General features: G+C 49.3%; 1 long non-coding RNA gene across 1 annotated transcript; it reads right to left on the bottom strand.

Moving 5' to 3' along the window:
- Positions 1-455: 455 nt before the first annotated feature.
- LOC123022722 lies at positions 456-12,191 on the bottom strand. The gene is made up of 4 exons (XR_006414555.1): positions 11,993-12,191; positions 11,646-11,898; positions 8,136-8,284; positions 456-568 (listed from the first exon to the last, which is right to left on the bottom strand). It is a non-coding gene; the product is annotated as an uncharacterized LOC123022722 (long non-coding RNA).
- Positions 12,192-22,093: the final 9,902 nt, after the last annotated feature.

The raw sequence follows: 22,093 nt of genomic DNA, 5'->3' as shown, positions 1-22,093 counted from the left end.
TGCCCAGATCTTACCATCTTCAGCAAAAGCCCTTCTTTCAAAGACTGCCATCTTCAAAGTTGTGGGGTTCAAATTACGTTCTGATGCACTTGTTTCGTCACTGCTTTTATCACGCTTCCCTTGGTACTGGAAGCCAACCTGAGCCATTGTTCTTGAGAGCAAAGCCGAGGGGAACAAAGCAAATCATGGCTAAGAAAAGGAATGATCCACAGCCCCACAAGGCTTTACTGAAGCCCCAGCCAGAAGTCCCCCAGCCCTCCTGCTGCTGCCCCATGCCTTCCCCCAGCAAGCTTGATATGGATCTCTCAAGCTGTCTGCGTCCTCCCAACCTCTTCAGCTAAAAAGCAGCACAAAAGAGCCCCTCCTAGCTAGCTCTGTGTGGCCAACCTGCAGCATCTTGCAGGGGCTGCACCAAAATAAATAAATTAATTAATAAATGGGCTTTGTCCATGGCATTTTCTTCAAAGCTTTTATTGCTGTCGGTGTTTCTTTTCGTTCTTTTCTTTTCCCTTTCCCCCCTTTTCTTTTTTCTTCCTCCCATGTGGAATTGGATTTTCATCTTTGTGGGCTGAAAAGGTCAAGGATAACAGTTAATATGCATTTGAGGGTGGGAAAGAAGGGGAACGAACAAGCAGAGAATTGGGCATAAAGGCAGCATGGAAATTCATTTCCCAAAAAAACACAGATCAAAATCTCTCTCTCTCTCTCGCTCGTTCTGAATCATCATCGGCTCTTTGTGGCTGTATCTTTAAGGTATTAAAATGTCTCCTGCCAGCAGTACAGTTAAGTTGGCATCTGCTGATTGATCTTTGGCATGTGTTACTGAAGGGGAACTATGAAGGGGCTGCTGGGCCATTGCAGAAGCATCAGAACCAGAACAGAAAATAAAGGAGCGTTCATTTGACAGAGCCGTTCCTGCGTTTGTGTGTGCTAAAAGTTTCCCATCAGCGCACTGGGTGTGACATCGCAATGCCGGCACAGACATAGAATTGCCCTGTACCGGGAGGGGCAGAAGAGGTGCCTTAATGCTCTGAAGCACATTCTCTTAGCTCATCATGGTTATGAGCGATGAGAGGTCGATGTCATCAGTGAGAGGGGATGTCCGTGGGGACATCCGTTCAATGTCCACGAAATGGAAGGCCAGAAAAAGCCCCCCCCAACCACCTTTGCTGGGCCAGACCTACCCAACAACTAAGCCCAGCCCCCTATAGCTAAGGCCCCAGATTTAGACCCACAACTTACCCAGACCCTGTCACAGGAAAAGTGAGGGTATTAAGACAAGAGGAGAGGGAGGGGAGATTGTAGTACAGAAAAATTAAGGGTCAGGCAGGTGGGTAATAGCAGTAATGAAAAGCGTCCGGATCAAGGAATCAACCAGGTCCGAATTGAACAGGAGACAAATACCTTCCAAGGCCATGGGGTTGCAGCCCCATTTCCATGGGGATGGAGTGAAGCCAGCCAGCCCATCCAAGAAGAAAGTGTTCTCCTCTACCTCCCCAGCCGATCTCACAGCTACAGCCCCAGGTCACGGCTCTAGCCCCATCTTGGCCCCAACTTTGGTGATGAGTCTGGGAACACGAACCGCTCCCTCTCCCCTGCCATTCGGGATGCCTTCTAAGCTGACGAGCTCCTTCGTTAACCCAGCCCTGCCCTCTGGGACCTTCGCTACAGTTCTCTGCAGGCGTGGAGTGGCATCTTGGAAGGAACCACGATCATTCGATTCTAGTGCTGGGCAGAGTTGGAAGATGCATAACTCCTTCCAAAACGGTTTGCCTGTGCTTTCTCCCTCTCATTCAGCCGTCTTTCTATATGCTGCCTCCGCTGGCTGCTGGGTAGCCGATTCAAATGGCTACATGCCAACATGCCATCCTTGGTCAGCAAGACATCCCTGTGAGCAGTCAAGACCGTGAGGCCCTTAGGATCTTATTTCTTGGCCAGTTCAGGATGGGGCAAACACATCAGGTTACAGGTAGGCAAGGTGTGGCGATGGCCAGAAGCAGGTGAGGTGGGGGAGGAGCAAGAGGAGGAGACAGAAGCCGTGAGCAAGAGGTGTGCTTTGTTTTCGAGGGGCTGCCACCAGGAAAAGGGATTTAAATGCAGACCATGGCAACTCAGTAGGAGAAAATTCTCAGGTCGGCTCCAAGAGAAAAGAAACCAAATGCATGGTGACGAGATGGGGGACACCTAGCTCAGCCATCCTTCAAGTGAGAAGATTCTTGGAATTGTTGTAGATCACAAGCTGAATGTGAGCCAGCAGTGTGATGCAGCTGCAAAGGGGACAAATGCTATTTTAGGCTGCACGGATAGAAGTATCACTTCCACTTCCAATGGAGCCAAGCTCAGGGAACCAAGGTTCGATTTGGATGCCGGAAAGCACTTCCTGACAGTCAGGACCCCGAGGGTGTGGAATGGGCTTCCATGGGAGGTGGTTGAGGCCCCATGGGTGAGGGTGTTCAGGGATAGGCTGGACGTCCACATGGTAGGCATGTCATGGGCAGAGCCGACTGGAGCCGGGGGTCAGACTAGATGACCCAGGAGACCCCTTCTGTTTCTGTCTTGTTGAATGTTTCATCTCATGTGAAGTACTAGGTCCCCATTTTCATTCACATTTGCCATTTTTGTTCATTTTGCTCAATCAGGCAAATTGAGCAAAAAGAAGAGCATCTCAATGGAACATTGCACAAAATACCCCAGACTGGAATACTTGTCCCCGCTAGATGAAAGTCAGGCTTGATCAGAAATGAGTGTAAATTTGGAAATGGGCACAAATTGAACTGAAAAAGTTGCAAATAAAGCACAAGCATCTGTTCAGTAAGCCGAGAACATTCTCAGTGAAAGGTTCTCAGGCTTAGACCCATACTGTGGGGAGGCTAATGTATTTGTGAGCAGAAACAGAACTTGCGTAATATTTTGTTGCAGACTACACTTCCCCACAAGCAAGTACAGTGAGTGGATGAGAGGGGGAGATTGTATGAGGGGGGCTGGGAGGATTGCTCTTTAACCCCCACCCCTTTACTCACGGCAGGAGCACTTTCAGCTCCAGGAAGCAAAACCATCTCAGTACAGTCCAGGCTTTCTGGTGGAGGCTGATGAGTAAGAAAACTGCTACCACAAAAGTCTTCACAACTCGGCTACGTGGGAGCCGGAGAGCAGGGCCCCCCTTCCCTGCTTCCACCGCACAGCCCTAAGCAACCTGCTCTTTCAATAAATCCAGATGGTTCTCTTAATCCTTCCCAATCATATTTATTTCCCTCCTGAGTCTCCAGGGGCTGGACGCTTCCCCACCTCCCCGGTTAATTAATGTGCTTCCTCCACGAAGCGGCTCATGGGATACCGACGCTGCTAGGCCTGGCGAGGGTCCCCGGTCCCCGGTCCCCGACCTGCCGCATCCAATGAGCACAGAGTGGGTAACAGCAGTGCTGTGTTCACAGAAAGGCAGGTTGCTCCGGTGGAGGGGATGCATGGAGCAGCTGCAACGGGAGCAGGGAAGCCCTACAAAAAGGCATGGGGAGAGATGGACGTGGATGCTTTCCGCGAGATGCTGTGCTTCTGGCCGTGGCGTGGGGGAGGGGAGGGTCTTTGCTCTGCCTAGATCCGGAATCCAGTGCCCACTTCTGGGCACCGAGATTTAAGAAAGATGCAGGAAGAGTCCAGAGGAGGGCAACAGAAATGATCCAGGGTTTGGAAATGCTGCCCTGTGAGGAGAGACTGAGAGAACTGGGCATGTTCAGCCTTGAGAAGAGAAGACTGAGGGGGGACATGAGATCCCTCTATAAGCACCTCGAAGGCTGTCACAAAGAGGGAGGTCAAGATCGCTTCTTGCTGATGCCGGAGTGTAGGACACGGAATAATCAATTCAAGCTGCGGCAACCCAGATTCAGGCTGGATGTCAGGAAGAGCTTCCTCACTGTCAGAGCAAGACGGCAGTGGGACCAGCTGCCTGGGGAGGTGGGGGGCTCTCCCACACTGGAGACGTTCAAAAAGAACCCGAACAGCCCTCTGAGTGGGATGGCGTAATGGGGTGTCCTGCAATAGCAGGGGGTTGGACTGGATGGCCTTCATGGCCCCTTCTAACTCTACCATTCTAAGACTCTAGGTATGCCTGGGGTTGCACCTGAGGGGCACAGTCCTTCCTCCCCTTGGCAGATGCATGCAAACGTCAAAGCTCAGGGGGCTGCAAGCAACCCGGGCAGGGCGCAGAGCAACCGGAGGCCATTCCCACAGCCTTTGTGCCCCACACCCCGCATTTTATCTGCACAGTCATTTCTGGTTGCCTGGTTTTGGCACAAGCGATGGGGAGGGAAGGTGGCCGGGGCAGCACTTGGAATCAGCATTCCAGCACCCCAGTGGCCCCCTCTCCCCACGCCCAGCAGGCCCCTTTTCCCCTTCATGCCCAGCGGGGACCTCGGCTGAGGGGGTCGGCCCTCAGAGGCCCAGCTCCAGACTGGCCTGCTCTTGGGGATGAGGGCTCCAGAGCCCCCCAGAGCTCTCAAACAAGGCCAGGGGGCTGGGGACTGAGGCCCCATCCTACTTTCCCGCCCAGATTCCCCAATCCTCTCTTTCCGATCCTGCCTGCACTGCTTGCACCGTGGAAGGCAGAGCTGTGCAGCAAATCTCGGAAAAGCAGATATTGGACCTCAGTCCTGATGGGCCATCCTTCCTTTTCCTTAACAGATTTCCTGGAGTAAGGACAATATGGAAGAGGCCGTCAGCATCCCATGGAGGGCTGTGAGCGGGAGATGTCCTTAGGCGCCTCGGAACCTGTTTTATGCTGAAGCAAACTCTCTAAGCCAGCCTTTTAGACAGTAAGATACGATTTTCCCCCAGCCCTGCCTGGAGATGCCAGGAACCGAATGCAGAACTTTCTCAGTGTGCCACGGGGCTCTCTCACGGAGCCACATTCCCCTGTCTCTGGGACCAGGACCACTCCCTGTAAATTCCCAGAATGAGGCAGGGCAACAACAGGATAAAAGTCTAATCCAAAAACACCTTTCCTATTTTTAATTCTGCATCACCGAGACAGACACCATCCCTCTGCATTTTAGCTTCTTGCAAGCGGAAAGTTGAAGCCCAAGTCTATAAATATGGGGTCTTGCTGCCCCCTAGAGTCCAAACCGGGTGTTGTCCACCCACCTAGCTGTGCTTTTTTAAACTGGGAGGAAACAAGACACAGTCGATTACATCTCCGCCCTGAATTAAATCCCTTTCCCTGTTTAACATTCAAAGTGCAGCACATGTGGAGGAAAGAACCACGGCTGCACAGACGGGGTGATGTGAGCGCATGGCAGGGACACCAAAAAGCCCTCAGGGAACCGTCTGAGCTGTTCCAGGGAAGGCAGGGACTCTTTTGAGGGAGGAGGGAGTGAGAGTTTTTCCGTCTGTCTTGGTACATCACTGCCCTCCTGAGTTCAGCAGGAGAAAGAGGAATGTTCCATCCACATCAAATGCAAGCTTATGTCATTTCACGCTTTCAAACTGCTATGCAAACCAAACTCAGATCCCCAGATTTTGCACTGCAGTTGTCTGGCCAAGCCATAGCACATCTTAAAGAAAAGAGTGGTCACACAGGCATTATATTGACAAAACAGTTTGCAACATATAGTGTAAATTGCACCAAAAAGGCATGTATTGGGAGAATGGTGTGCAAAAATGCTTATGAATTTTCATGCAAAAGTTGTTGTTTTTTTTAATTTTCAGTTGGAATGAACCAAATCTGAGCCTGGAGAAATTCACAAAGTTTGCAATGGACTCAAGGTTGGAAAAATGAGAAACTGAGATGAACTCAAGGGGTAGATTCATCTGTCTCTGCTGCCTGGTAGGGAAGGAGGCAGCAGCTGGGACCGACGTCTACCACAAATACAATCCTATGAAAGTTGAGGCAGGAAAAAAATTCCTTGGCCTCTCACAGTTCCCTAGCCAGCCATACCAGGTAGACAGTTCTGGATGTGATGGTCAAATATCCTGACTGGAAAAGGCATCGTTCTGTGCTCCTCTACACAGGTGTAGGGAGAGCAATATATCCATCCATGCCAGGAAGTGTTTTTCTGGCATCACATTATTTTCTGTGCCCAGGCAGAACTCAGCTGTTCTGGATCAGCCCGGTGGTAGGCACAGGGCCTGCCCGACCATTAGACCGAGTGACGCAGCCACCCCAGGCAGCATATGCTGGGAGGTGGCAGCAGGTGTCAGAGGGGAGGCCTGGGCACTGAGAGGCCTGCCTTGTAGCCCGTGAGTTGCCTGTGGCCTTCAGGTGCAGTGGGAGAGGATGCCCCAACGTCAGTGTTGAGGGCAGATTTGTCAGCCAGTCCGGCCGGCTTTCCTAGCTGCAACGGAAGAGAGGCCCGGTGGCAAAATATAGGTGGCCGGCCCTGGTAGAGGGACACTTCTATGCTCGCAGGTCATGTGCCATCAAATAATGCAGCCCCACAGAATAGCAATGTTCTATCAGGAAGAGCTAGTATCCTTCCATTGCACTCATTCTCAGAGGAGCCAAACGAAGCGCTCTTTTGCTCAGAGCCCTCTCCTGTCTACCCGCTGGATTTCCACACTGCCCGATAGCCGAAGTTACCTCTGGGCAGTTAGCAAAAGTCTCCTTTCGGAGAAAAAGACAGAATATCTGCACGATGCCATCTAATTGGGAACACAAGGAACCCTTAGGAGAAACATGGAAAGTCTCCTCATGGTGAGGCAGGTCCTTGGTTCATTCAACTCAGTACTGCCAACACTGACTGGCAGCCCCCATTTTCTAAGGGTTCAGGCAGGGGGTTTTCCAGCCCTGCCCAGAGATGTTGGGGCTAGAACTAGGGACCCTCAGCATGGAAACCAGGTGTCCCGGCATCGGGCCACGGTCTGGAAGCACCTCAGGCCAACAATGAATTTGCCCATTTAGGTGCTGAGATGTTTGCGACCCGGGATCACAGGATGTCTTGTCTGTGGGTTGCCACTTTGGTGCCTACCTCTCGCTTAGGCTGAATCTTTTTCAGCAAAATCAGCCGTTTCTTGTCTATTCAACAGTGCAGTGCCTCTTTATTAGGGGATTATTCAATTTGACTAATTGCCGATGGTGCAATCCAGATAATGCCTCTTTTAAGGATCTGTTTTCACAATGCCCAACAGCTGCTTCTTTTGCAGGGAGGTTATTTCACAGCTAATTTGCTACTAGAACAGTCTTTAACATTCACTGACATACATACACCTTTAAATTGTTTACCTGCGTCTCCGAAATTAAAGATTGGTAGCTTAAATGGATTCTCTCCACCTTTTTGAAAACTAAATGACTAATACTACCATACTGGAAGGATAAATGCTCCCCTCCTCTAATGCACATTTATTTTAAAATGGGGAGGGAAAATAAAGATTATTTAATTTTTGCTGGAGATGCTTCACTGGTATCACGTGAGGTGCCACTAAAACTGAGATTCTGATTCTGCACAGAAGGACCACCAGTTGAATGCATGGCGAGGTGCGCAAACCCCATCCAGAGTAGCTTGCTCTAGAAAACAAACCAACCTCAAGAGCAATTCTCTGGCTCTTTGCCCTGCTGGCAGGCAGGGGCAGAGGGCACTTTGGTGTCCCGGGAACAGAGCTCCAAGCTGAAGCTGGAACTCCATGCTCCAGTCCCCTGACCTCCAGCCCCTTGCCCTCATGGCACTGGCTGAGTGGATAAATGAGCTTTTGCTTCCCATGTCAAGCAGTGGCCCATGCAGGCTGGCTGTTTCCTGGCTGGTTGGAAATCCTGTTCCCAGGGCCAGGAGGAGGATGCTGATGTGATCGCCCAGTCCTCTGAGGCTCAGACTCTAAACTCTGGGGCTGAAGGGGCTGATTGGCTATGGCAGGAGAAATGGCCAGATGGATGGTGGAATTGCCTGAAAGTACTTGGTGTCCGGTAGAAAGAAGAAGCAGGACAAATATCTCAAGGTCTACCGTCAAGCAGAAAATAGCTCGGCTCTCCCCGTGACCTGGAGAATGATGCCTGGAGATCGTGGAAAGGAAGTCCTGGAGCATCAGGTCTTAGTACAGGGGTTCCTAAGGGTTGCTGGGCTACCTCTCCCATGAAGCCAACATGGCGTCAGGATCTGGACAGCTCCAGGGCATCATCTGGTGAGCAGAACCAGAAAAAGTTCCAAGTGGCTTACCGTGCAGGGCTGGATGGAGGGTCTTGGCTCTGGCCATGGCAAAGCTCCCAACCAGAAGAGCCGGCACCTCACTGGGGGAGGGGGGTTATTCCTTCAGGACTGCCAGTTCCAAGATCACAACCTGAACACGAGTCAGCAATGTGATGTGGCTGCAAGAAGGGAAATGCTCTTTTAGGCGGCATTATTAGAAGTATCATTTCCAAATCTCCTGAAGTTCTAGTTCCCCTCTACTCTGCACCGGTCAGACCTCATCTGGGGTCCTGTCTCTAGTTCTGAGCACCGCAGTTGGAGAAAGAAGCAGCCAAGCTGGAAAGGGTTCAGAGGAGGGCAAAGAGGATGAGCCAGAGACTGGAAGACCTGGACACGTTTAGCTTCAAGAAGAGAAGACCGAGGGGGGCAGGATAACACTCGGCCAGTCCTTGAAAGGTTGTCACTAAGAGGAAGGCCAGGGTTACTTCTCGGCCATCCCAGAGTGCAGGACATGAAACAACGGGCTCAACTCAGAGGAAGTTAGATTCCAGCTAGATATCAGGAAGAGCTTCCTGGCTGGTAGCGCAGTGCAGCAATGGAACCCATGCCCTGGGGAGACTGTGGGCTCTCCCACACCGTAGGCCTTCAGGATGCAGCTGGACAGCCCTCTGAGAAGGATGCTTGAACTTGGAGTCCTGCATGGGGCAGGAGTTGGACCAATAGTCATCTTGGCCTCAGTGTTGCTGTTGTAAACCACCCAGAGTGCTTCGGTGGATGGGCAGGAGAAAAATTAAATAAATAAATGCTATTCCGTGACTCCTCCTGTAAAGCTGCCTCCTACTCCCCACTTCTTCCAAGTCTCCATGCTGTTTTTCCTGCTCCCTCTTCCTTTGGGCTGACCCCCTTCTCCTCCACCTTCCCCTCCTCCCCCACCCCTTTCCTCTATTCCTCCTCCTCCTCCACCACCACCCCTTTCTCCTCCCCACAGCTTTGCTTCTCCCCACCCCTTTCTGCTCCACTTCTGCCCCCTCCTTTTTTGCTTTGCTCTTTTCCCCCAAGCCTGAGAACCTCCTCTGAAATTGAGTTCGGCAATCGAGCTGAGAGCGTTTCAGGGCCTCGATGCTCTCACACCCTCGGACATCAAGGCTCCCAGCGGTAGTGATGCTCATCTTCACATCCTCCTGTCCTGCAAACTTCGCTTGGCAGGTGTCTTTGCTCACCTAGCACTGAGGGAGTGACCAGAAGGAGACCGTGCCAGGTGGCTACTAAAAGACCCCCTTTTCTGCTTTCTCTGAGGCCCCTTTCTGACTTCGGAGAGCATTTGGAGTGGGTCTTTCCAAGGGCAAGGAGGTCGGAGCCCCGATTCCCAGCGCCAAGGCCGAAGCAATTCAGGGTGTTAAACCATCACCTTCTAATAAATGCTGGCGAGGTGGGATGGCGGAAGCACCATTAAGGCACCTACATTTATTTATTTATTTATTATTAAACACTTTTGTATGACATCCTATTATACAAAAATCTCAGGATGGCTTACAATATTTAAAAGAACAATTAAAACAACAATTATTAGAAATAGAATTGTTCTATTAGAAATAGAATGGAAGCAGAACAAAACAATAAACCACAAAACAAACAGAGCGACTGAAGGTTAACAGTTGTTAAATTTTAAAATACTGTTTAAATAAAAAGGTTTTGGCCTGGTGCCGAAAAGAGTATAAACTTGGCACCAGGCGTACCTCTCTGGGGAGCACATTCCAGAGTCTGGGCGCCATGGCAGAAAAGAGCTAGGCGCATCCGCTTTGTGCTAAATACGCCATTCTTGTGCAAAGATGTGGAAGTTAATACTACTGAATTTTATCTGGCCAGGGCGGCTTATTTTATATTGTGTGTTTTAAATTATTATTACTATTTTATATGTATGTTTTAATTTATGTGGTTTTATTTATTGTTGTAAGCCGCCCCGAGGCTTCGGGGAATGGGGCGGCATAAAAATGTTTTAATAAATAATAAATAAATAAAGTATTGCCAAATTACCTTCTCTCATCCTGGAAACTATCTTCTGGCCAGCACAAATGGACTACATGAGCCCTCGTGGTGGCCAAGAGACTCAAACTATGGGGACAGAAAGACAAATCATCTTGATGGACTGAACACCTCACAACATTAGCATCCTTTGGGAGAATGTGGTACCAGCAACAGCTTAGTCTCAACATTCATTTGACATCGGTTCGTTCTACCTCAACCTGTGGAAAATCATCTCAAGACATCTGCGACGGGACAGTGTAGAAAAGTTCCAAATACATAAAATGAATAAATAAACCTGTATTTGCGATATGGAACAGGAGGTTTGAATATTTGTATGTATTTTAACCTATGTGTATACTTTTACTATATATTTGTAATACCTTCAAGACCAGTTCAATGTATTTCTGATTGTTACTGTGTAGCTGTATGTTTTGTGTGTCTTGTCTTGTTCCCCCCACCCCCCCCACCCCACCCACCCTTTTTGTGGTAAATGTGTTTGCTTCTATCCTTGTTTTGTATTCGCAGAGGCTTTTTGCTAATGTTTGATTTTGTTGAAAGATTGCAAAAATCAAATAATTATAAATATCAAAAAATAAACATGTGTTAATCTGCATGTTGGTTATGGTTTCTACAGAAACATTAAGGGCTTTCAAAGTGCAGTTTGTACTTTCTGATTCAAAGATCATTTAAAAAAAAAGAAGTGCAATTAGAATGCAATGAAATGTAACAGCCACAAGATGGTAGACGTGTCCTTTATTTTTCCTACACTTAGGGAACAATACTATATAGGTTTGTCAGTCTTTATAGCTCATAGCCATAGGCTATGTTTTGTTATTTTTTATCATGTAAACCATACAGAGAACCGTGAGATGGTGTACAAAGGTGTTAAATAAATAACAGGCAGCCACAATCCAAAGAAACAGATGGTAAAGAACAATAAAAGTCTTGTAACCCACCTAGAGAGCCTAAATTTAAAAATAGTAACACCATTTGGAATATAATAAAAATTGCAGACATTAAAAACTATAGTAAAATGTGTAATATTTAAAATGACACAATTACAAATCACACATCTGTATAGAACCACAAAGTGCTGCCAAGCCCTTATTTTTCTAGCAGGCAGGGGGAATTTTGCAACCCGGATGACTATGTGTATGTGTGTATAAGTGCCTATAAGCAATATACAAATCTGGTCCTGCAAAGGTTTATTTGATAGATAACTGAGAATGTGATGGAGAAATCCGTATCTTGGAGACTCAAACGATGGGCAGTAAAATAAATGGTGGCTGGTATCCTCAACTTCACCTGACTTGCAGATACAGAATTGTTGGTGAGTCTGGATACTGTTTAGACAGGAAAAAGGCCGCAGCTGCTGAGGATGGGAGCACCCTTTTCAGTGAGTCTCTGCCAGGACGAGGACAGGTAACCGACCTTGAGGAGGTTTCCCATCCATTCCCTGGTCCCGCCAGTTAAAAAGCTCAAGCGAAAGAAAGAGGGATAAAAAGACGCACGTACCTCTGCCTGAATAGCCGGTCAAATGGGTCTGGAAGAATGAATCGCTGGACTGACTATAAAGCCTCTTCTAGTGCTTCCTGGTCTGTCATATCTTTCCCCCGTTCACGCCGGCATTTCAAAAAGTCAGTCTCATAATGCCCATATGTCGCACAACCTCGGTATCCTCACCTCTACCTTCTTCAGCCTCCATAAAGTTTCCAGCTCCCATAAACCTTGCAGATCTTTGTGGCTTGGACTTGGAAATCCACCAATGCTGCAGCAGAAGATACAGACTTAGAATAAGAGATCTCAGTCTTGCGCATTCAAAGAAAGCAGAACTCACAGACTTTCCATGTCAAAATCCTTACCTGGCTAAGCCACGCTTTCTTCATTTCTGGAGAACAGTTTGACTGCACTTGCTTCTTCGCTGGAGACCATGAATCTTTATCAGTCCACTGCAAAGCACCCGACAGAACCAGGCCCACCTTCTGCCCACACTGCCTTAAATGACTCTCCCTGATACCCCACGATATCTGGAACACACCCCTTAGTCACTCACCGGAAACATATCTGTTTTGTATCACCTCTGGCTTATCCGCCAATTAAATTAAACTTATGTATGCCACTGTGTGCATTTGTAACCCTGGTTTCTCCTTAATCAAATTATATCACTGTTACTAATAATATCCAATTATATCTGCCTCTTTTCATCTGTAAGGCTACCCTCTTGTGGCTGGAGGATGTTAGAAGTGGTAGGACTTTTGATTGCATAAGATAACACCCTAAGGTTCCAAGCCCATTTATTTGCTGGACTTCTAGTCCAGCCCAAGGATTCTAGGTGTGTAACAGCGGACTAATTCTCCTAACCCTGCCCAGTCTCCTCGGCAGCAGAAGCTAGTCTAACAACAGACTCATTCTGCCCAGGAAGGCACTGCGGATGCTTCCAGATAAGTCCCTTCTTGTACCGTTGTCCCACCGTACGTATTCATACTGGGAGCGGGTGTCCAGACATCATTCTCTTCCATTCCTAATCCTCTTGTGTTTTCCCAAAACTTCATCCATCTTTTGTTTTTTTATCAGAAAGAAAGAACTCTTCCAAATAAAGGAGATGGCACAATTTTGCCATGCTTTGGGACCGGCAGTGCCAGTACCAGCCAGCCTGGAAGAATCCTTCTTTTTCTTTCTCGGTTGAGAAGTTTTCCCAGAACCAAAAAAGGCTAGGGATGGGAAAACTGATTGGACTTGCTTTCTCCTGCCTTTGAGGTCTTTCAAATCTCAAGTTCTTTCTAAGCAATATGCAAAGAACTTTGCATTTTGGTCAACGCTTATCAAAAAGAAACTAAAGGGAATCTGAATCATTCCCAGCTGGCCAGATTTAATAGGCCCAAGTATGGAGCAGCCTATCTTGCACCTGTCTGCCAGGTCACTGCTAAAGGTGGGGAACCTGCCAGGAAAGACCAGTGGCTATCCTCATTTAGCACCATAATGACTATGCATTTAAGATCAAAATGCCCAAAGCTGTGGACCTGGATGGATACATCCGTCTGGTTCAGTTGTTTGTTTTCAAATTTCAAGTTTTCTTCTCCCAAAGACGGAGAACTTTCTGAATGTTGGTCAATGTTTATCAAAACCAAAGGGAAACAGAATTCTCAGCCATGGCTAACAAAGACAGGGTGGGCTTCCCAGCATGGCCACTGCATGCCAGGGTTGGCTGTGCTGAGAATCCCTCTGTCAAAGATTTGAGGGATTTTAGGGATCAAGAAGTTCCCGGAGCATTCCTGGCCTGCTAGCTTTCTTCTTCAGCCTGAAACTTTCTCCCTTTTTCTCCCCCAAAATTGGAACCAGACATCAACACCCTGCCCGCCTCCCCGGCTGAGCAACAGAATCCCTCCGGACTCATTAATCACAGAGCCATTTGTAAACTCAAATGGCATTATTTTTTTGTTTTTGAGATAAGCACCAGTTTTGGCAGGAAAGAGATTAGGGTTTTCCAGTCCACCTCCCAAGCGATATTCCCTGCAGCAACAGGTCCCTCGGTTATTATCAGCAGCCTTGCATTCCGTTCTCACAGAAATCAAAAGACAAACAGGATGATTTGGGATCGGTGGCTGCTAGTGTGGGAGTCTAGATAGTTGGGTTGTTTCTGGTTTCTCCTTGATAACCGCTTCAAGTCAGAGCAGTCTTGTCTCTGCCACCAAAAGAGAATATTGGATGTAGAAGACAGGACGAAATTTGACCGAATCAAATGTCAGTGTAGATCTTCCCGGCTGGTCCCAACTCCCTTTGCTCACAAGTAGATCCCAAACCCTTCAACAAGTCTGATTTCTTTTGATTTATTCAATTTAGATGGCTCCCATATCAAGAGAGGTTTCTGGGGAGCTCAGGAGTCGAGAAATACCAAATCAAATGTTATGAAAACACAAAATGTGCTTATGAAAGGGAATAAGAGCACAGTAAAGATAAAAGACAAAACAGTGAGCAGCTCAAATAGAAACCATGCTAAACTCAAGTCATGGTTGCTATGGGCCTAAATAATTGGAAGACAACCAGCTTTCCACCCTCGCTGTACATGTTTGCTCGGAACAGGGACATGGTTCCTTTGGGGTCATGGGCACATTTGGTGTTTTCTCCTTGGGGCCACCACGAAATGGCTGCCATGGAAGTAACCAGTACCCAGTGGACAACTAACCTTCCAAAAGACCAAACAAGGCAGAGGTGGGATCTGAGTTCCAACATGCTAAACAACTCATTTGAACAGTTTTCAGTTCCAGCAGAAACCTACTTCGCAGTCATTGCCTTTGGCAGTAAGGAGATGTGTTAATTAAAAGCAAAGGTAGGACCTAGATCAAGGATGGGCCCTGGAGTGGGCACCAAGAAAGGTGTCCAGGGGCCCACTGCTGCCTGCGTCAGCTTGGAGGCTTCCATTCGAGGCTTCCTTGTTCTTCCTTTGTTGTTCTTCTGTGCCATCCAGTTGCCTCTGACTCAGGGTGTCCCCGTGGAGGAAAGCCCTCCAAAATGCCCTATTCATGACAGCCCTGCTCAGTTTCTGTAAACTCCAGGCTGTGGCCTTCTTGATGGAGTCGATCCATTTCCCAGTTGGTCTTTCTTCTGCCTCCAACTTTCCCCAGCATGATGGTCTTCTCCAGGGAGTCTGGCCTTCTCATGATATGGAGTCATCCTTAGGGCTTCAATACGAGGCAATTAAACTAATCAAGTTAAACATTTTGACGCAGCCACAAAGGACCCTTCACTCAATCAGGCACAATATTTTTCTTCCAAAAACTATTTTTAACATGAGTACTTACAAAACCCACAGCTGTCAGTCTCCCTCCCTCTCACATGGGATGGAATGCCTCTCCCAAGATGGCACCCTGTTGCAAGACAACACATACCCTCTCAATACCAGGCCCAGAACTGTCTCTGCCCACCCCCACCCCCCCAGGCTGGCCCTGGATCCTTTCAAGAAGGCAGAAATCAATTTGGAAAAGTGCAGAGAAGGGCAACACAAATGATTGGGGAGTTGGAGCTTTGGAAAGAGATGAGTGCAGGGAGACAAGACAGAGATGTTCAAAACCATGCATGTTGTGGAGAAATTAGAGAGCAAGACAATGTTCCCACGAAGCTGTTTAGGACTGATAAAAGGAAGGACTTCTTCACACAGTATATATTTGAACTATGGAATTTGGTGCCATGGGAAGTGGTGATGGACGCCAATCTGGGTGGCTCTAAAAAGGGACTGGACAGATCCACGAGGGAGGGGCTGTGCTTGGCTACTCGCCTTGCTGGCAGTGGGCTACCTCCCTTAGCAGAGGTGGCACACCTGCGTACACCAGTCGCCGAGCATCTTGGGTAGGAGGCGGTCTTGCACCCATCCTGCTTGAGGGATCCTGTGGGCAGCTGGTTTGCTACCATGTATACAGAGTGCTTGAATTAGATGGAATTTTGGTCTGATCCAGCAGGGATTTTCTTGTGTTCTTATGAATATGAAAGGGCTCCTGTTCCAGTTGAGCCTCACTTGACCAACAAGGTCTTCCTGGGCTCTGGAGCTCTGAACAATGGGGAACCCGAGGCAACTGACCTCCTCCCCAAGTAGCTCAGTGAGCACCATGACTGAGTGGGGACCAGAAACTGGATCTTCTCAGCCCCGTTCCAACGCTGGCTCATGATTCCTCATCATACCTGATTTCTCTTTTGCTGGGCAGACCTGCCTCTCACTTCATCTTCCAGGCCAGACAGCTGCTTGGGGCCCAACCCAAAAACTCCTGCAGAGCAAATCCCATGGAATCCAACATGACATCCTTCTGAGTAAACAAGCATTGCATTGTGCTGACAGTGAGAGACGCAGTGTATGCTAAGAAAGCTAAGCCAAAATAAAGTCCAATGCTCTTACCTTGCTGAGCAGCAAAACAGTTCTGCTGGCAACTGGAAGAGAAAGCCAAGGCAGGGGAAAACCAAGCGAAACTGGAAGTTTCAGAAGAATCGCAAAACATTCCGTCTCTTCTGTACAGAGTTTATGATCCAACATTCCAGGAAAATAACTTTCAAGAGCATTAGAACTACTAGCAAGAAAAGGGGTACAAGGAAAGGAGGAGAAAGATTGAGCTGGATATTATTAAAGGAGCTTACAGCATCATCTGGTGGTATATTAGGGTGGTATATAAATGCAAATAAAATAATAATAATAAATAAATATTTTAGAACATTACAGACCTACCCCTAACACACAGTTCTGTCCTGGATGGTAAATGGTAACAACAAGATTCTTTCCTCTGGTGATAAGCAGCCGTCCAAGTTGGTCCAAAGTTCATGTTCATAGAAACCCTTTTTCTCTTTAGCTTTGAATGGTTAACATTGTTATTTCTGAGTTGTTATTATTGAATGTTTTGAGTTGTTATTATTGAATGTTATTATTGAATGTTTTGAGTTGTTATTATTGAATGTTATTATTGAATGTTTTAATTGTATTTTATATTATTAATTATTTTTGTAAGCTGTCCCGAGGCTTGTGCAAAGGACGGGGTTGAAATGTTTTAATTAAATGCTCCAGAATGTTGACAGGGCCTCCCTGAGTGTTTCCGCTTTCTTGCTGCCTCGGTGGGCAGCTTTCCTTGCTTCTTCTGCCTCTTCCGCTCTTATCATGGTCGCAACCTGGCCGGCAGTCTCCGTGAGTGACAAGGCAGGGGCCCGTACTGCTCGCCCTTCTCCCCATCGCGGCTGCCTGAGCAGATGGAGACGCGGGGGCAGTCACACTGCGGAGGGGCAAATCCAGGGACTGCTCATCCGCGAGCCCCTGCTGAAGCGTGGGCCCTTAGCGAGAGCCCAGCCGGTCCTCAGCACTGGCTGGCCGGGACCTTCCACAAGTTGGCTGTGCCCGCACCCAGTTCCCTGCAGTTTGCTGCCTGTTACACTGGGCACTGTTACTCCTTTGCCCTGTCCCCTGGGTGCAATTAAGCAATCAACACAGATTAAGTAATCCACGGCAAATCTTTCACTGGCCAAGTGTTAATTGGCCATACAGAGTAGGAGAATGGCAGCGCTCTCCAAATTGAGACAGCTGACTTACACGGAGCAAAACCAACTCGTGTTTCTAAAGCAATGTGCCTTCTGCTTTGGAACTTTGGCTCATCCTCACACATTGGCCGTGCTGGCTAAGGACGATGGGAGTTGTAGTCTGATGCACTTGGAGGGTGACCATTTGGAGACGCCTGGCCCAAGCACTGTGCTATGGTCTCTCACTTAATGGGCCCATGGCCCAAAAGATCAGGCAGTCTCGCTTGAAGCGGATCGCCTGTTTCCTAAAAGGCAAAGGGGGTGTGAGTTTTGCCCGCCATGCTGAAGAGGTGCATCTGAGCGGCCCTTGGGAGACTTTCTCCCCTCCTGTGATGCTGAGAGCAGACTTTCCCACACCCTGCCAGACCAGTGAATTTCCCCAAGCCCAAACTCTCGGAGGGAAGAATTTCCTCTCCACGGCAAGCGCAGTACATCCATCTCCCACACTGGTAGTCTGTTTATCTCCAGCTGATTAGACTTCCTTCCCCTGAAATCTTGGGAAGAACATGGACAAGTGCGGCCCGAGTGATGCCTGACAGAGAAGGCCCCTCTGTGACAGAAGAACCTGCACGGGGACTTGCAGGGACTCTCACGCTGGGCAGGCTGGCAAGGGTGGCCCAAAGACCTTCCGGCCGGGGCAGGTGGTTCCTCTCAGCCATTGTGCCACATCTCACCTGAGCTGGCACTCTTGCCTGAGGCAGTGAAGAACGAGACCTTAATTCTTGTTTCCCTGCCGTGGGATTCTTCCCAGAACCCTAACCCTAACCTGTAGACTGGGTCTTATCCTGTTACCAACAGAAAGTTACCAAGCACCATCTTTATTTGCCTTCCAGGGCCAGGCATAAGCATACGCTTTTAGGAATTTTTAACAGCCTAAATGCTGTGGCTGTTTTGATATTGTTTTCATCGATGTTTAATTCATTTAATTGGTTTTAATGTGTTTTCTTTTGTTAATATGTTTTGTGTATTGTAAGCCACCTAGGAAGGCCTCATCAGTTATAGGCAGCCTATAAATACATGTACAAATAAATAAAAATGTTCCTGGTTCAATCCCAGAATCTCCAAGAGGGACTGGGAAAGAATCCCGGAAAGCCATTGCCAGTCCTTGTTGCCAACACAGGGCCACAGAAGGGTTGAGAAGATCCTTGCTGGACCAGACTTCATCCAGTCCAGTTTCTCCTCCTGCAGTGGCCAACTAACTTTCCACCAGTGCCATTCCTCTGTCCATGTTCCCCAGCAGGAGGCACACTGATGCTGGAAGGAGCATACAACATATCTTCAGGATGGGCAAACACCTTTGCCCATACATGCTGGTTTGCCGGCAACCATCCTCTGCAGACAATCTTCTGAAGTTTGCTCCTGCAAGATTAATCTCGGTTACCCAGAGGACTTGCTCAGTGGTTTGCCCCAAAACTGCGGGCAGGACAGACCCACCAGCTCCCCCAATTTGCTTCCTTAGAGAGAGTGCTTGGGATGCATCCCTTCCAACAGGACTTCCCAGGTTAGTTTCATCTCGCATGCTTCTTTTTAGTTGAAAGGTAAGCTACTGTGGGCTTTTATATCTTGTCTACAGCCCAGAATCTATAGGAATGGAGTGGTACATAAAATCAAAGTGCGTAAAGTAATAAATAAACAAAGCCACCAGGACTAGCCATGACTAGCTGCCTCCCCCAGGAACTTGTGCTCCAGCCTTCACTGCACCTTGTGGAAGTTAAGTGCTCCATTTAGCTATGCCCTCTGTGAAGAAGTCCTTCCTCAATTTGTCCTGAAACTGCCACCCAGCATCTTCACAGGATGGCCCCTTTGGAGTCCCTCTGCAGATCCTAAAGCCATTGATGCTGGTGCAGAGAGGTCTCCAGATTCATGGTGATCCTTTGCCTAAGCTAGACCGTCCTTCGGACTGCAAGGGGCGCAAATACAGATGGGGACGAATTGTCCCCCCTTTGTAGGACGGACAGCGTAAGTGGGATTGGCCATGGCTAAAGAGACCGTTGCTCTGCTCATCCACACCTGGCCTTTCTCGCAATGAGAAGCGTGGCATTCCTGGGTTGGCAGAGAGGGAGGACCTCTTGGTTGGTGCTGGGAGAAGCAGATGCTCCTCCAAGTGCGGACAGAGTCTGTGGGGCTTTACACAACACACAACCACACTTGTGCAGGAGCACAAGGAGGCCCCAAGGACCAGATGGGAACTTCTGAGAACCAGATGAGAATGGGCTTCCTCGGGAGGTGGTTGAAGCCCCATCGGTGCGGGTGTTCAAGGACAGGCTGGACTTGCACATGGTGGGCATGTCGTGAGTGGAGCTGGCTGGAGCCGGGGGTCAGACTAGATGGCCCAGGAGACCCCTTCTGACTCGATCTCTTTCTATGTTTCTGTTTCTCTGAACCCAGCTTCAGCCCAGCCATCATTATGTCTCTTCTTACTTACCTCTCCCTACCCCCCAAACAAAAAAACTCTTTTGTCATCATTGTAAAGTTTATTTTGGTCCCCCATCCAGCATCTCCCCCAAAACACACATCCAGTTTCATCCTACACCAACATTTTCCCAGTGTCAAGGCCCAGTTTGAGATCCCTGGGTTTACCTTCAGGACCTGAGATCACCAGAATACCTTAGAAATTGCCTCTCCCCATTTTTTTAACATGTCAGCAGAGATCTTCTGGTCAAGTCCTGCACCGCTTATCCCCGTCAAGCAAGCAAAGCATTCAAGAGCTGCCCCAGCCTTTACTGCCTTTACCCAAAGGCTTTGGGGTTCAAGTCTAGTGACTTGCAAGCTTCTGAAAACTATAAGGTCCACCTGTTTTAGGTGGCTTTGGGCACCTAACATAACAAAGACCAGCTCTATCCATTGCTATATTTTTGTCTGCTGAATCTGTCACTCTGATGTCATGTTCTGATTGCTTTCAGCTGTTTTATTGCATTTTTATGCCAACAGCCCCAAACCTGAGAAAAGAAAGATAGCACAGAAACAACAAATGCAGAGTGGTGAAGGCAGCAGATGCTGCGGCACCTTGGAGACAGCGTCCGCATTTCACGCACGCATCAGTCTGAAGCCTTCCTTCGGCGCCATGAATCCCAACCAGGAGAGCTGCAGTTGGACCAGGAAACTGCTTTAATCCAGAAGGCAGGTAGCCACTTGCAGGTTTCCAAAAAAGAGGGAATAGACAGCGCATCACCTGCATGCCCGTTGGAACATCAAATATTTATATTAAACAATGGGTGTGAGAACAACATGAGAAATGATGGGTCTGTGTTTAATAGGACTCTCTGTGATGCTCACACAAACATGACTCCAGCAGGAATATGCATCTGTGGAGCAGGGGAGCTGAAATGGGACCTCAGCTGGAGGCAACTGGCACAGCACTCTTGCGGGGTCTGCTCAATGCTCCAGTGGAAGACTGCTCAGGAAAGCAAGAGGCCCTGTGGCTGGGGGGAGGACACCCCGTCCCGTATGACTCACACCTCGGAGCCCTTCCTCAGAATGAAGGCTGGTGACGCCTGGGGCTGAGACAAAGCCCAACCGTCTCGCGGATGCCTCTCAGGCCTGGCCTGGACTTGCAGAGCAAGCTTACCGGAGAGGCAGTCCACAAACACTCATGGATCGAAGGCTGCACAAGTGGGAATCTTCTTCCCTGCCAGGTGCAGTGACGCAAGGCTGCGGCAGGTATCACGGAAGAGGGAGGCTGCTTGTGCAGCTATCCTACGGGTCTCCATCCCTGGTGAGACCCCATGACCAACCTTATTCTTTATCAGGCGCAGCAGCACAAACAAAGGCTCTGGGCAACCCCCCTGCGGACACTGGGTGCTCTTGGACTCAGCCAGCAACAACATGGACCAGAGCCCAAGGAGCTGAGCCTGGTATGGATTCCCCCACATCCCGTGTGGTGACCATGGAGGCCACCAGGACCACAGCTTCAGGGGAAGCGTCCAGGGCTGCTTGCCCCCATCCTTGCTCTGGGAAAGGACCCTCTGAATGAAGCCTGGCAGGCTCTCTGCTCCCGGTGCCCCACTCTGAGGGGTCTGCAGACGAGGGGACGCGGCAGGAGGTCAGGCAACTGTTCTGGAAAGCAATGCGGTTGCTCTCCAATGCAACAGCCCAGCTGTCTGCTTGGAAGCGGGGGGCACGCTGCCACCTAATACAAGAGCAAGCATGCCCATGCCCATGCCCAACCCCTGGGTGACTCGCTCTTAGTGGAGACCCTGGAAACTGCCTGCAGCATGGCTGAACCGGGGGTCTCCAAGGCCACTAGGAAGGGACCCAGCAGGATGAGGCCGTTGAGCCTTGTGGGTTCTCAGGCCCACTGCCCAGTGCCTTGCCCTGTGGGGTCAAAGTGGGCTCCTGTAGATTTGGACACCATCCGGAGGGAGGGAGCATGGGGCAGGCAGGTGGTGCTAACCGCGTGAGGGACCTGCACCTGCTGTTTCTGGGAGCCGAGTTGGCTGCACCGTCTGGACTGCCCACCTGTCCCAATGCTGGGTCTGAGCGGCCCTCCGAGGAAGACGTCAGCCTGGCCTTGGGGGCCGTGCGGGCAGACGGAGCAGCCCTCCCGGCCAAGAATCCACCTCCCTTCCAGAACTGCCACCCGAGCTGGAGCAAGCACCCGATCTCATGGGAGTGCCGGCCCTGAGTCTGGCTCGGCCATGCCAGCATTTGGGCTGAGCGGTTTTCTGGGGCACAGGGGCTCTCTGGACGGCCTGCCGCATTTGGGAGCTCTCCTGCTGATTTTGCTGCATGGGGGCTTGCACCTCTGCCCCCTAATTGAGTTCTGGGGCACCACACCTCTACGCTACCAAGGAAAGAAAACTGGGGTTCTGGGGCTAGGACACCCAGGGGAAGGTTGCACAAACAAGCATCAGAGCAGCCTCCCATTGATCTCAGGGTCCCAAACTGCTCTGCTGCAGCTCCCAGGGCCGCTTGCGTTG

Source organism: Varanus komodoensis, unplaced genomic scaffold, assembly GCF_004798865.1.
Source record: "Varanus komodoensis strain SLA01 unplaced genomic scaffold, ASM479886v1 scaffold1, whole genome shotgun sequence".
NCBI lineage: Eukaryota > Metazoa > Chordata > Lepidosauria > Squamata > Varanidae > Varanus > Varanus komodoensis.
The sequence above is the reverse complement of the archived record's forward strand: the minus strand, read 5'-3'. Positions and strand labels throughout refer to the sequence as shown.